The 17167-nt window shown below is 38.1% G+C and overlaps 1 pseudogene; it reads right to left on the reverse strand.

Annotated features, from left to right (window-relative positions):
• Positions 1-17167, reverse strand: part of LOC139721494 (uncharacterized) — a 188909-nt pseudogene that overhangs the window by 45540 nt on the left and 126202 nt on the right.

Consider the following 17167-nt stretch of genomic DNA (forward strand, 5'->3'; position numbering starts at 1 on the left):
AAGGCAATGTTGTTGTTCTGGGTGGTTGTCTGTGTGCTAGCTAAGGTAGAGGGAGACTGCTTAAAAAAAGAGTATCATGCAGCTGAGACACATTTTTACATACAAAACTCTACACACATGAACATTTCAATAGCTATAGTAGGCTGTTGCATTATGTTAGGCAAATATTCATCCAAGCAAATAAATTTTCAGCAGCATTATGCTTGACCATTAAATCTTGATAAGGAATACAGAGCAGAGACTATGAACAAAAGTAATAATAATATGAATGGCAATATGCAAGTCTTGTCTAGACAAAGACTTTAAGATTATATGATATGTTGTTTGAATCAGCAAATTGCAGAAGGTAAATGAAAGAAAGAGAAGAAGAAATAAATATGTTTAAAACAGAGTAAGAATGTAAGTAAAGTTTTGCCATTAAACATATCGTGCAAACTTAATAAATATATTAAAGCCATTGTGATCATACGGACTTCAGCAAGACACAATGTAGCACCTCCCTTCTAGTAACCCCTCCACAACTATCATCTCAATGATACTGATTTGAAACAGGTTCCAATGGTAGTGACAGAGTTTAAATAAGGAAACACAGTACTACAATGCTCTGTTCTAGACAGGAGTTACTTGAAGGAAAGGAGACACCTATGTCTACTACAAGGTATATTCACCAAATCACAAAACTTATCAAAACAAGACCTGATGTCCAGCCCATATGCAAAAAATAGTAAGAGGTGTGATGTGTATGCACTCTTTAGGTTGACAGAGGGTTGTGTCTACAGGTGATCACAATATAGCACCCCAAAAAAGAAGAAAAGAATAAGAAAAAAAGAGAGAGAGAGAAAGGAAAGTGATGACTGGTCACATGTGAAAAACTAATCTGATATCAGCACTTACACAAAAAATAAATAAATGAATAAATGGAACGGAATGGAAATGAACAGCAACATGAAGCAAAGTGAGCTAGGATCTTGGGCTTGATTCTGTTTTACCTCACAGGAAAACACACACACAATACTTTTTTCTTTTTCATATGCTTAATCACATTATGTTATTCTACTTGAACTGCAAACACTTTCTCCTTTCATAAGTGAAATAAGAATGAACCTTTGCACCCAAAATATATGGCTAAATAACAGCATCAAGAATCACAGCACTTATAGGTAAGACACAAATATTTATGTGCATCTAAATCTTTCAAAAGTCACTAATCTTTTTGATTGAGAAATTCAACAAAACAAGGAATAAAGAAGCAATGAAACGAAGTGTAGTGGAAGTCCTTCCCCTCTTGGTGTTCACCACATCGTTAGTTCTGATGTATAGACTGCTCATCAATGATCACATTGCCCTCACGAAATTACTCGCTAATTTCATCAAAATCTAATTGCAACTATTTCACTGGTTCACATGTTCACATTTAAACATACATTTTGAGAAACTAAACATCTTACACTGACGACATAGTTATGCAGATAGCTATGAAGGTACATTTCTTATATATTTTAGAGAACAATCCAGGCATTATTGTAATTTGTAAGTTTACCTTGTCCAAACACTACATAGAGAAAACCACAAAACAAAAAGGGAAAAGGTTAATAAATTCCATATTGTGTGTGTGAGGATCATTCAGCTGCTCATGAAAAATTCATTTTAGTCCACAATCTGAACTTTGATACATATGATCACAATATTTTTCTTTTGAACACGACTAAAGTAAAGTACTGTTTGTTAAAGATATTTAACACAAAGAAATATTTGATACATCTAATAAAGCAAACTGTTTTCTCAATATGTATGGTAGAAGGTGAGCTACAATTATACCTTATAAGGTATCATAAGACACATCTTTTCCATGCAACAACTTCCTGCCTAATAGAAGAGTCCTTAATTTTTTGTATGGAAAATAGGAATCTGACTACTGATGATAAAGTTAATGAATCAGAATGAAATGATCAATTCAAGTGATTATTGAATATCTCAACTTTAATTGTTTGTGAGTGACTACACATTCATAGCTGTTATTGCAGGCTTTAAATCACTTTTCAAATATTGGCATCATTATTCCAATACAAAGTATTCTGTTCAATCACTGATATTTTATTAGAATATAGCGCTTTAAGAATTTGTTAATATGCAGAATTTCAAACTTATCATCACTACTGGAAGTGTTTGAAGCCTTGATAAGTTTTTAATTCTTATCAAAATTCCTCGGAGCAAATTCTGCCGAGGTTGGTTAAGAGTGATCTTATCATGATATTTATCGCATTCAGTTGTTGTTATCAAAACAGTCAGGATGGACCCATAGATAGATAGCTTTGCTCTACTTTGGTTATATAGGTGAGAATAAAAAAGACCTGCGCTGTGATTACAGAAGTGATGAAGACAAAATCAAGGCTGCATTAGCTGAATGTGTGAAGGAAAGATATCCATAGCCACCATGCTTACTCAAGGACTGCTTTTGCTTGGGCATTGTAACAAAGAAGTCTTTCTGGGCGTTCATGTTATCTTCTGATCGGAAGTATGATTGGTAAACTAGTGAAAAGAAAAGGACCACCACATAGGAATGATGAAGAGAGATTAATGAATAAATAACTAGAAATGTCGCTATGGCGACTGGTATGCCTCCGCCATAATGCACGATTCTCCTAGTAGGTCTGTAGTACATGTGGACAATGTGTGATTACATTTTCACAAAATTGGCAAAATATTAAAATGATATGTTTGTCACAAATGTATCGAATGTTCACCTTCCTTGACCTATGTTTAATTGGATGAATAAGAGAGCATGTATTTGGGGATTTAACCCGTTGAGGACGGTTTGATTTTGCTACAACACGCATTTCCCATAGACACCTGCCCGAGTATACTCGGGACTAGTCTATACTCGGGACTAGTCCTCAACGGGTAAAGAACTTTAACTTCGACTTTGACCCTTTCACAAGTTTACGCACTTGAGTAATTTTCAAGGTATGGAGAAAAAGTGCAATTTCTGTATTGAATAGTAAATTGTTATCATTTTCATCTAACCTTTGATTCATAAGAGAATCACTGTCAGGCAGAACATACATAAATATGTACTAAGTTTAAAAATAACTTGAGCCACTTCCGAGATATGGAGAAAGAAGTAAGTTCAGCACTTTCACTTGATCTTTGACCTTTTACCTTTTTGGCTAAAAAAAAAAAAAAAAAATCCCAGAGAATCTCTAGTGGGTTATACATGCATACATCAAGTTAAAAAAATAATAATCCTGCTGCATTGCATAAATATAAGGAAAATAGTAACATTTTGAAGTATTGCCCTTGACCTTTGACCCCTGACCTTTGACCCCATGAACCCCAAATTCCCTAGATAACCCTGCCAGTCATTACATGCAAATATACTTTGTTCCATAAAGACACCTTGAGCAATTTCCAAGATACAGAGAAAAAAGTGAAATTTTAACATTTTACTTGACCTTTTGACCTTTGACCTTTTGACCTCATGACCCCAAACTTTCACCACAGAATCTTAATTGGCTAATACATGTATACACTAAGTTTCAAGAAAATATCTTCAGGCATTGCATAGATATGGGGGAAATAGTGAAATTTTAAGCATTTGACCTTGACCTTTTGACCTTTGACCTTGAGCATGTGCACCCAAAAGTTGATAGGCACAACTTCACCCCCTAATACACATACATGCCAAGTTTCATTAGGATACCTCAAAAGGTTTTGATAGTTACCCTGTCCACAAAATTCATTACGGACGGACGGAAGGACGGACGGACGGAAGGACGGACGGACGGACGGACAGACGGACGGACAACCCGAAAACATAATGCCTCCGGCACCACTTCGTGGCGGAGGCATAAAAAACCAGTGAAGCTTGACACAATTCATATGTGTTTAAGACTAGGGCTATTATGGTGATACATACAAATAACAACACAGGCAAAAATAGAGGGATCCAGTCTGTAATAATGAAGAATTTATTTCTTCATTACTTATTCCACTAGAAATGCAGTATCATCTAGGTTTCTCAACTCCATATCAGGATTTCAGGGACACTACATGCAAATATAAATTTAGAGTCTTATTATGGGCTAAATTGTGTTGCATGCATGTTACATGCCACATAACAATAAAATGACTGAAACAAACAGAGTGCTGCTACAGATCTAAGTGAGGAAATGCAACTCATAAACTGTTTATAACAGGATTTTGTCTGAAAACTCAAAAAGAATTAAAGAATACAGTATATACGTGTATGTAGATGTCAGTGATTTACAAGCATGGATAAATATGATAAAAAATATTCAACCATCTTCATCACCAAAATGAGAAACCAGGCAGTGTGCATCCCAGAGTCAGAGTGGATTCCCCTTTTTTGTTAGTCTCGAACTACATGTAAAACAACTGAAGTGTAGGACAACTTTCAAGTCACAGTAAAGGCAAAGGCATTCTGGCAGGAAAGGTATTTCATAGTATGGCTGATGTGGAGTGATAAAAAGATATACTGTTTACACAGAGAGTACCAGGGTATGTATGTTGTGCTTGTTTGTTTTGATTATGCAACCTTATTCAACGTTACCAAAGAAAGTGAAATGTGTATCTTCTTTTCGAAAAATGAAATAAAGTTTGAATTGAATTGAATCGAATTGAATGAAATGAAAGTGTTATTCTATTTCCTATTTAAAGATTGATGCAGATATAGTATATGTTTTACCCGTGGCACCTATCACTAAGTCAGCTTTAGATCATGCATAATCAATTTAAAATGAATGTGTCATAAACTTTCCAGTGCTTTGGTAATTCATATCACTTTGTGAATATCATTCTTTTCAATACTGTTATACCAGTGTTTGGATTATGTCAACTTTTAAGTCTCAAGCTATTTGTTACAACACTTTGTATCAATAGCTTCAGGCAATCTTGTTCTGAACCACAAAGGCACTGCACAAGTTGATCACAACAAAGAGAATGCTTGTGCTGGATTGGATCTTTTAAACAGTTTCTCTCGCCCATAAGAAGTCCTTAGTGTCAGAAAGGTAGTAATCAGTATGTGCATGTAACCAGGTTTAAGTCATAAAAAACACACATCGGCACAGGTGTCCTTCTGGTCCGTCTCTAAATTATTCAAAATATTTGTTGATTATTGCTTAGCTTTATCAATTATTTATATTTTTTGGGGTTTTTTTTTCTTTGGATCACAGTGGTTTTCTGCCAGATATTGCCTGAGGTTACTGTGTCTTTAAAGGCCTACAACAATCGTGCATAGCCTCCTGACCTTTACGCATTTCCTCAAGTTTCTCTTGCTGTGCTCTGAGGAGTGCCCTCTGTTGGGCCTCAAGGGAAATGTCCGAGTCAGGTTTGTTTGGGAAGGCATCCTTAAGCTGCTGTCTGCTGTGAGTGTTGCTGCCTGGTCAGACAGGCCACAATACATTGTATAATTTGTCTTGTATATTACCTGCACTTCACTAATGGGCCACATCACCTATTGCATATAGCACTGCCATGCAAAATGGACTACTGTTATTTTAAACATGCTGTATTTGAAACATCAACCCCTCTTGAGACCTAACTAAAAATTTGTACTCTGAAAATTGTTCAAAGTTCGTTAAACTATTTGGTTGTCACTTTTATGAAGACATTGTTTCTCTCCAAAGTTTCATTAACCATTTTATGACTGCAAGAAAATTACACAACTCTACAAGACAACATCAGGAACTGACATATGCACCAATCTCCAGCTTGTCAAGATGAAACTTTTGGTTGTATTTTTCCTTCTCGTTTTCTCTTGTTCAAATTATAGTCGTCATATAATCTAATAGTTGATAAGGCATTTGAATAAATAACACAAAATGCATCCGAAATATCATAATATTGAATGCATGTTTCCATTTCCCCTTAAATGTCTTCCCTTGGTATTCACTCTCATGTCTGACAGGACAATCTTATGCTTTGCCCATTTTTTTCTCTTTTACGGCTGTAGCATCTTCAAGCTATAAGCTTATTTGATTACAGTCGTCTGCATTCACTCTCCCAATACATGTACCATAATTCAGTCAGATCATTTGTTTCACTATCCTCAGTAGCTCCAAATCAATGTGTTTATTCTTTTCTTTAATCTGTTAACAGCCCATTGTACATGTAACTTTCAATTATGTTCAGATGTACACACTGTTGAAAAAAATGGCTGTAGTTCATTTGAAATACAACTCACTTGAATTTGGAATGTGAACTGACAATGTACTTCAAATGGCTATGATAGATGAGATGATATATATTCTACCTGCACTTCACCTTTTCACTTCTCTTCCTCCCTTGTTCAATTATATCTACCATAAAACTTAATATTTGATGAAGCATTTTAATTCAAACCTACATGTCTGAAACAGCATCCAACAAAACCACTTCCTTCAAATTTCTCTCATAGGCATCCACATTCATAATGTTAAAATTGTTACCATGCACTTCAAATATTTCTTATACTCCGATGTAGTCTGTAAATTGTGCAATACATATTAGATGCTTAAGTAATGTTAAATCTATAAAGAACAGACAATTTCAATCATGCATCATTCACCGAGTATCTTAATTTCTGTTTCATTATGTTAAAGGGACTGTACAGTACTGGTTGAGGTGGGATTCATTTTTTGAACATTCCTAAGTGAGATAATGAGAAACCTCTTATGATATATGAAAGAGCATGTAATTTTAAGAAGGATTCAATGTTTATTTGATGAAAATTGGTATTCAAATGGCTGAGATGTCCACAAAAGTGATAATAATAAAAGGCGCCAGGACATGCCTTTTATTAGGATCTCTTTGTTTTGCCTTGTTTTGGGATATCTCAGCCATTTCAAAACTGATTTTAATCATATAAACTTTTGATGCCCTTTAGAATTACATGCTCTTTGACATCTCATAGAGTGGTTTCTGAATATCTCGCAAAGCGTTAAAAGCTAAATCCTCACCTCGACCAGAACTGTACACATCCTTTAAATTAATTCTTAATAATATGAATACTGTGCATTTAATACAATTTTGAGGTAAGCCAAGCTAAATTGCACACTGCTCTAGACTCCTCTGAGTATGAAATGACAAGTAGAGTAGATGCAAACTTACTTCTGTTCTTGAGACCATCAAAGTCCTCTGCAGCCTGGTGCGTCATGTTGCGGAGTGCTGCCACATTACCCTTGTGGCGGGCCAGCTCAAAAACGTCAACCTGGGGGCTGCCTCTGCGAGGTGCATGGGCTGCCCTTGGCAAAGGGTTATAAGGGTCATACTGGAAGAAATAGGTGAAGAGTAAAACTGATTACGACATGCCATTTTGAGGCATCTCACACTTAGAATATATCACAAATAATGACCAAGCTTTAGAAAGATGGTCAACAGCTTTAAAAATGAACTCTGACCTCTCAATATGTTCTTTTCCATAATTTCCTTGCATTTATTCTCGAATAAACTTATCAAATACTATGTTTACCGTCTCTATCATTATCATGAAAAGACAGCTTTGAAGGAAACTTTACCTAAATTCCATGCCTTCATCAGCTACTAGTACTGTAGTGACACAACATTTAATCCTCTGACAATTGCTCGACCTGTCTTTTTCAGGTTGTGAAAGGATTTTAGGTTTTGTTTGATGTGAGGATTAGGGTTACACGTTCAGTTTATGGGTAGAATTTATGTGTGGCTCAGCATGCAGCTACTTCATGGCAGCAATTGTTGCTGGAGCAAATGTCATGGAACCGCTTGATCTCGTACATGCAACAAGAGACCCAGTTAGTCTAGTGCTCACTTGAGTATCGCAAGTTCACCTTCCATGCTTGTTGCAGACTACTAACAAAGAAGAACATAACAAACGTGTAAGCTTTGGGGGCATCGTGTATACACTGGCAATAATACCATCAAAATGTTAAAACAGGGCTCTAATTTGATCCTGGGGCTCATCCCTTGATCTGGCATCTACAAACTTGTAACTTGTTGCATTCACCAAATATACACTGTATGGTGCATACTCGGAGCAATTCTGGTTTAAAGAAGATGATATCTCTTTTAAAAAGTTTCCTTTTAGAATTTGGGAGCTCTGGGGTTCCCTGTGAGCTGGGGGCAAGGTGCCCATTAGTACAAATCTATATTCTAGCACTCTCGTGATAATAAATTCGAAGTTTACAGACAAAATTGACCATGCATTTTCATGACAAAAATGCAAAATTGGGCTCCAATTTGGTCAACCACAGGGCCCAGAGCAGAGCACCCCAAATATACCATAAGCAAACTGAAAACTACACTCAAAATATATGTGTATGCACTCACAGCATTTTATCTATCATTTTTTGTTTGACAGCAGACTTTGAAAGATTTTCCAACTTGGGTCCTGTGGACCCAAAGTGTGGCACAATGCTCATTTGTATCACAATAGTGATACTAATTACTATATGCAAAGTTTGGTAAAGAGTTGACCATGCATTTTAAGAAAAAGAAAACGTGAAAATTGGCCTAAATTTTCTTTTAATTTGGGGGTTCTGGGCTAAGTTCCAGTTAAGCCTTTCACTCAGGTGAACTTCAGATTGTAAAGTTCTGATATCTACCACAAAGGCCTCACACTCATGGACTCTCCATTACTGTATATTTCATAGAAACAGCCAAATACCAAGCTAGAATTTGGAATGATTCAAATACCAATTACTAGTCCTCATGAATGCTTCAAATATCTTTGCAATCTTGTTTCATCTGTTCAGGTTGTTACAAACCCACTTGCATTGCACACCTAGCACTTAGGCACTTGCCTGTCCTAAGTATCAAGTCCTTGGCACAATGTCCATTCAGACAACTGCGAGAAAAGAATTTATTCTTCAAAGTCTTGCTATTATGATATTTTTAGCACCACCTGCTGTGTACTACATTCTTTAGAAAGTATGATATTGGTCTACATTCAATAGAATTTCTTGACACACATGGAAGTTCACTTCATATTTTATCACCTGGTTGTACTTAATCACACAAGCATATTGTGCAACTTGCATAAAACACACCACAATGTGTTGCTTGAAGGTTTGCATAGTGAAGTAAATTGGGAGTTTTCGTTACACAATGGAAAACTGAGAATACACACAAGCAATCAGCTGTGACAGTCCCCATGTTCTGTCTCCCGTCCCCATATCTAAGCAGTTTCGCTTTCCTGTTAGGATGGAGGCGTGGGTCAAGATCGCTGATTGGCTGATTGGCTGGCTGGCTCACTCCTGCCCAGCATCGGGACTGAACGCTATTTTGGCCGAGTACTGTACTCGTTTTCCCCAGGACTGGACATTTCTCGGATTTGATCATGCGCAGAAGCAAATTTTGCACACGGCATGCTCAACTACTGGCTGCATCATGCATTCAAAAACATGCCACTGAGGGATAAAGAATTGCAGTGACACCATGTGTATGTAGTCCTTAACCGGATCGTTGCTTGGCAGAAGAAGAGTTTAGAAGGAGGAGAATTGAAGAGGGAAGCGACATATGGGAGTTGTAAGGAGGGCAAAAAGTGAAGAGTGGCGGGCAGTAATGGTCTGGAAGTTGAACTTTCACGAGTGGAGACGGTAGCGAAGGGAACAGAGAGAGTAAGAATCAAGTCAGATGTTTGGACATCGTTAGGAGGAGAAAGATGAAAAAGAAGGGAAGAGGAAGAGGGAGGTGTTGAAGATTGGAAAATCATGGAGATATGAGAGAGAAGTGAAGATTCATGAAACCAAGAGAAGAACGAAGTCAGTAAACAATGTGGACTATGGGATGTGGAATCAATGGAGAAAGGATGAATAATTCCACGGTGGAAAGGTAAGTCAACGAGAGATGAGACTATGTTGAGAGAAGGGAGAGAGAGGGGGGGGGAACCAAGAGAAGAAGAAGAAGAAGAAAACAAACTAGAAATGTCGCTATGGCGACTGATGCCTCCGCCATAATGCATGATTCTCCCAATAGGCGTATAGTATAATGTCTTCACAATGTGTGATCCATGACAGTTTCACATAACTGGCAAAATACTGAAATGACAGGTTTGTCAGAAATGTCTTGAACTGGGTTTGCTATAATTTTCTAAGAGTGCAGGTACACATATTTGGGGAATTGAGAATTTTTACATGAATTCTGACAGACCTTTTTATAAGTTTATGCATTGATTAATTTCCAAGGTATGAAGAAAGAGTGTAATGACGGTACAAAATAGATTTTTTATTTTTATTTTTTTATTTTTTAAATTTTTTATTTTTTATTTATTTATTTATTTATTTATTTATTTACTTCTTTTTTTTTTTTTTTTGGGGGGGGGGGCATTGAAACCTGGCCTTTGACCCTTAACCTTTGACCTTTGACTTTCTGGCTGGAAATTTCCCAGAGAATCTCCATTAGGTAATGCACGTATTAAGTTTTGAAACTAGTAATGCAAGCATTGCATATACTAGTATATGAAGGAAATAGTAAAATTTTGAGAGTTGACCTTGACCTTTGACCCCTGACTATTGACTCATGACCCCTAAATTCCCTAGATAATCCCTGCCAGTCAGTACATGCGTGTGTACCAAGTTCCACGAAGATACATTGAACCATTTGCGAGAAAAGTGATATTGCAACATTTTCACCTAACCTTTGACCTTTTGACCTTTGACCTTATGACATGAAACTCTCTCTGGAGAATCTTTACGCAGTAGTACATGTTCACACCAAGTTTCAAGAAAATACCTTCGGGCATTGCATAGATATGGCGGAAATTGCAACATTTGTAGCATTTGACCATGACCTTTTGACCTTTGACCTCTTGCCAATGTCACTAAAATCTACTCAACTAATTGTCCCCTCATACATCATCCTTGGACCAAGTTTGGTGAAAGCTGCTTCATCCAGTTTTGAGTTATCATGTAAACAGATAAATTTTAGGATTTGACCTTGATCTTTGACCTTTGACCTCTGTCCGATTTCACTGAAAAACTAATCAAGTAATTGTCCCATCATACATCATCCTCCTACAAGGTTTGGTGAAATTTGCTCCATCCAGTCTTGAGTTATCGCGTAAACGGATACAATTTCATGATTTGACCTTGACATTTGACCTTTGACCTTCAGCCGATTTCACCCAAAATCTAATCAAATAATTGCCCCATCATACTTCATACTTGGATCAAGTTTGGTAAAATTCCAATAAATATTACTCAAGTTATCGTGTAAACGAAAGCGGACGGACGGACGGACGTACGTACGGACGGACGGACGTACGGACGTACGGACAACCCGAAAACATAATGCCTCCGGCACCACTTCGTGGCGGAGGCATAAAAATAAAAAGAGGAATGAACATTAAGAAAGTAAAGGGGAGGGGGCTTGGGTGGATCCTAGAAATAAATGCTGCAGAGGAGAGAAAAATTGTAGAGAGGAAAATTAATGACTGTTAAATCCTGAAGATGTTCCTGTGGGAGAAAGGGAAAAGGAGAGAATAATCAATTCTCCTCCTTCGAGATTCTTCTTCTGCCAAACAACGATACAGTTAAGGACTTCATACACATGGTGTCACCGCAAACCTTTCTCCCTCACACTACAATGTATCTGTTACATCCAATCGCAGCTGCACAAAATGACTGTACCAGGTACTTTATTTTCCTCTGTACACAGTATATCCAAAAACTAGAAATGTCTCTATGGCGACTGATGCCTCCGCCATAATGCATGATTCTCCCAATAGGCGTATAGTACAATGTCTTCACAATGTGTGATCCATGACAGTTTCACATAACTGGCAAAATATTGAAATGACAGGTTTGTCAGAAATGTCTTGAACTGGGTTTGCTTTAATTTTCTAAGAGTGCAGGTACACATATTTGGGGAATTGAGAATTTTTACTTGAATTCTGACGGACCTTTTTATAAGTTTATGCATTGAGTAATTTCCAAGGTATGAAGAAAGAGTGTAATGATGGTACAAAATGGATTTTTTTTTTTTTTTTGTGGGGGGGGGGCATTGAAACCTGGCCTTTGACCCTTAACCTTTGACCTTTGACCTTTTGGCTGGAAATTTCCCAGAGAATCTCCATTAGGTAATGCATGTATTAAAGGGGCATAGTCCTGGTCGTGTAGAGGGCGCTGTTGATGATACTGCCGATCACTTAAGGGCGGTGAGTTGGCTCAGTCGGTAGCGCGTCTGCCTCACAATCACACGGCCCGGGTTCGAACCCGAGTCTGGACTGAGCAATGTTGTGTGTAAACATACCGTCCCCTCTAGCAAGAGGCAAAACACTCTGTCCCTCGGATAGGACATAAAATGGAGGTCCTGTGTATGAGAGAGTCACAGCTCATGCACGTAAAAGATCCCTCTGCATTCATTCATCGCAAAGAGCAGGGTGTCTAACCCGGTGAAGTGGTCCCACCCCACATCCAACTGGACCCCATGGAAGACCAGCTTAGTGTAGCTGAATATGGGCCATCCATGAACAGCAACAACTGTTAGCACTGATACGAAGATTACCGAAGTTGAGCTGTCATCAAGAGTAAAGTGCGTAGCTGTTGCTAAGTAACGTTGCCTCGTTGTCTTCTCTGCGGATCGCGCAGTCTGTAGCAATGCCAGGGTGCGTGCATATGTGCTTGTTATTATGACATCACAAAAGAAGTTTGCTAAAGCTGTCATCCCCCTCAGCCGAATCATGAGCCGAACTGTGATCCGACCACTGACTACAGTGAATCGGACTTCTTCGGACTCGGGGAAGTGGGCCAAAGCGTAAGCGCCAAAGAGGAGTCAATAGCGTAGGTCTCTATAGGAAACTTGCGCCGTGCGCCCGCATACGCATTTGACTAAAACACCGGGACCATGCACCTTTAAGTTCTGAAACTAATAATGCAAGCATTGCATATACTAGTATATGAGAGAAATAGTAAAATTTTGAGGAGTTGATCTTGACCTCTGACCCCCTGACTATTGACCCATGACCCCTAAATTCCCTAGATAATCCCTGCCAGTCAGTACATGCGTACGTACCAAGTTCCACGACGATACATCGAACCATTTGTGAGAAAAGTGATATTGCAACATTTTCACCTAACCTTTGACCTTTTAACCTTTGACCTTATGACATGAAACTCTCTCTGGGGAATCTTTACGCAGTAGTACATGTCCACACCAAGTTTCAAGAAAATATCTTTGGGCACTGCATAGATATGGGGGAAATTGCAACATTTGTAGCATTTGACCTTGACCTTTCACCTCTTGCCAATGTCACTAAAATCTACTCAACTAATTGTCCCATCATACATCATCCTTGGACCAAGTTTGGTGAAAGCTGCTTCATCCAGTTTTGAGTTATCACGTAAACAGATAAATTTTAGGATCTGACCTTGATCTTTGACCTTTCATGAGGCAAATCTCTCGTTTGAAGAAGCTACACCCCTGTAGATAATGCCAGTGTATATCTTGGCAATCAAGGACTTAAAAACCAAAGATATAAGACACCTGTTTCTTGACCCTGGCCTAATCTAAGCATCAGTCACCGCCACAGGGGGGGGGGGGGCACCCGCGAGAGGAGGAGATTATTTTGGTTTCGGCATGGGCTATGAAGCTCCATGGTGCGTGTGTGTGTCGACAAACTTCTACAATGCTCTCCTTCTTATTCCTGTATTTTCGTTATTTATGGGTCAAATTTTTTCGTTCGAAATTCAAAACGGATGACTATATAATTTCTCAATAGAATATAAAATCTAAAACTTTAGAAAGAATAGAGAAAATTGAGTGCACTTTGAATGGTCTGCCACAGGCAGATATCCTTATCATGCTCTTACGTAATATGACAGCTGTTGCAGTCATTAAACCCTGGCTTGGCCTCCAGGTTTGCCACGCCTGAGTAGAAAGTTATTTTGCAGTGGGCAAATACATCTACTCCTACTTCTCAAACGAGGAATCGTTAGGGGGTATAGCACCCCATCAGCTTCGTTTGGCGATGGGGTCTCGCCTCAAACGAAGCATGGACCTCTGTCCGATTTCACTGAAAAACTAATCAAGTAATTCTCCCATCATACATCATCCTCCAACAAAGTTTGGTGAAATTTGCTCTATCCAGTCTTGAGTTATCGCGTAAACGGATACAACTTCATGATTTGACCTTGACCTTTAGCCGATTTCACCCAAAATCTAATCAAATAATTGCCCCATTATACTTCATACTTGGACCATGTTTGGTAAAATTCCAGTAAATATTACTCAAGTTATCGCGTAAACGAAAGCGTACGTACAGACGTACGGACGGACAACCCGAAAACATAATGCCTCCGCCGCCACTTCATGGCAGAGGCATAAAAAGCCACTGCCTGTCAATGTTGAACCTGTCAAAGTTCCAATTTATGAAAGAAGAAGAGATAGAACTTTGAATTTACTGTAAAATTGTTTGTAATCAGAACTAGCCCTTTTCATTCCCATGTGACGTTTTAAGGCACTGTCAAACCTTTCCAGGCAAGCTGCGTGGGTTTATTGCTTGTAGGGATTTTCCAGCAGGCAGGATGATTTTCTGCAGGCTGACAAGGAGTTTCGCCTGTGTCTTACCTGCTGGACCTGTGCTACTTCCGTTATACAGGGCCGTCACCAGCTTTTTTTCAAGAAGGGTGCGTTTTGACACTAAATGTAACGAGATTTTTTTGGACAGACGTTGGGGTGGAATATAGGAAACTCTCAATCCCTACATTATAGACTTTTACTATTTTTTTTTGAGGGAAACCAAGCGGGGAAAGGGCACCGGCGTAGCTAGGATTTCATCTTTTTTTTTTTTTTTTTTTTTTGGGGGGGGGGGGGGTGTTAGTATGGGAGGGAGCGAGCAAGGGGGGGGGAGGGTGTGGAAGTGCCTGTTGTACCCCCCCTCCTCCCACGGTGATAACTTTTTTGCATTTTGATGTTGTTAATGGTGCAATTTGATGCAGGCTTTTTGCGTGTTTTCATCGACTTGCAAACAGTCCCACTTGTTTAAGGTAGCAATACATTTTGATGGAAATTGTTGTTGAACAATGTGCCTATAAACTATGTCATTTCAATAAACTTCTTGTATTGATTCTTACGCTGATGTCATGAACTCGACCGAGCCCAAGCAAGCGGAGCGAGCGAGGGGGAGAGTGTGGGAGGGGGCCAACCCCCTCCCACGGTTAGAACTGAAATTGCGTTTTGATGTTGTAAATGGTGCAATTTGTTGCTTGTTTTATCGACTTGAAACAGTCCCACTTGTTTAAGGCAGCAGTATATTTTGATATAGGTTATCATCGAACAATTTGCCTCTAAAATAGTATCATCCAAATAAACTTCCTGTTTTAATATTTACACTGAATATCATGAACGCGACCAAGCAAGAGCGAGAGGAGTGAGCGAGGGGGAGGATGTGGGAGGGAGTGTCCCCCTCCCACGGTGAGCACTTTTTGCATTTTGATGTCGTAAATGGTGCAATTTGCGTGTTTTTTGCGTGTTTTATCGACTTGAGACAGTCCCACTTGTTTAAGGAAGCAATACATTTTGAAGTAAATTGTTATTGAACAATTTGCCTATAAACTCTCTAAAAGAAATCGAGTGAAGATTTTCACTCTAAAAAGAGTGAATACAAAAAAGAGTGAATTTCGAGTGAAATTGGAGTGAATTTTGAATGAAAATGCTCATTTTCACTCATTTTGGAGTGACGTCAGGGATCACTCCAAAATCTTCGAGTGATCCCTGACGTCACTCCAAAATGAGTGAAAATGAGCATTTTCACTCAAAATTCACTCCAATTTCACTCAAAATTCACTCTTTTTTGTATTCACTCTTTATAGAGTGAAAATTTTCACTCGATTTTTTTTAGAGAGAATGGTATAATTCAAATAAACTTCTAGTAATAATTCTTACACTGATGTCATGAGTTATCCCGATATATAAAAAGGGCCGAGAGGACGAACTGGGAAATTATCGACCAATATCGTTATTAACTTCTTTTTCTAAATTACTTGAAAAGATGGTGTACACACGTGTATTCCGATTCTTAAATGACTGTAATGTAATAGATGATAATCAATGGATTTCGTAAAAAGCATTCCAAGAATTCATGCTATTCTACTAACGATAAAGAAAATTATCAAAGCGATCGATGCCAAGTGTCACACAGTAGGTATCTTTCTTGACTACTCCAAGGCCTTTGACACAATCAACCATGAAATATTATTATACAAATTACAACACTATGGGATTCGTGGAAGGGCCTTGGAGTGGTTTAGAAGTTACCTTACTGGAAGAACTCAATTTGTTAGTTTGAATGGCCATGTGTCCAGCTCACAGCCTATAACTTGTGGGGTACCGCAAGGATCCCTTTTAGGTCCTTTATTGTTCATTCTTTATATGAATGACTTTCGCAGTTCGTCCTCTCTGCTGTATTTTCTACTTTTTGCCGATGACACCAGCATTTTTTATTCAAATCGAAACCCTCATGTTTTACTGAATACCGTAAATACTGAATCAAAATCAGTATCTAAGTGGATTCAGGCTAATAAATTGTCATTGAATTTGACCAAGACAAAATTTATGGTTTTTAGCAATACAATCAATATTTTACTGGGTAAGTTGGTTGTAAACGACGTAGAATTGAACCAGGTGGAATATATAAAATTCCTTGGTCTTTATATTGATTGTAAGTTGACATGGAAAGTTCACGTTGATTCTTTGCGTAAATTACTATCAAGAAATGTAGGTGTTAATGTATAAGTTAAAACAGTATTTTCCTAAACATGTTCTGCATTCATTGTATTCTACTCTATTTTTGCCTTATATAGGTTATGGAATCCTGGCATAAGGAAACTGCTGTACAACTAGACTTAATTCTTTATTATTGATACAGAAAAGAGCTATACGGATAATTAACTTCGCCACATTTTTGGAACACACTAATGTCTTATTCTTTTCCAGTAGAACACTTAAGATCCAGGATTTATATCATTTTAATATCGGGTCATTATTTTATGTATCAATTAAACTCAGGTGGTCTCCCTGATGTGTTTTCTTCGATGTTTGTCAAAAATACTGAAGTTCATTCTTACCCTACTAGACAAAAAGATTCTTTTCATCTTTCTCCTGTACGAACCGTATCTGCTTTAAACACAATAACCACTACAGGACCTAAATTTTGGAATGAGTTGGATAGAGAAATAATCCAATCTCAGTCTCTTTA

This window comes from Diadema antillarum, unplaced genomic scaffold, assembly GCF_040938485.1.
Source record: "Diadema antillarum isolate AM-2024a unplaced genomic scaffold, OU_Dant_1.0 scf00000144, whole genome shotgun sequence".
NCBI lineage: Eukaryota > Metazoa > Echinodermata > Echinoidea > Diadematoida > Diadematidae > Diadema > Diadema antillarum.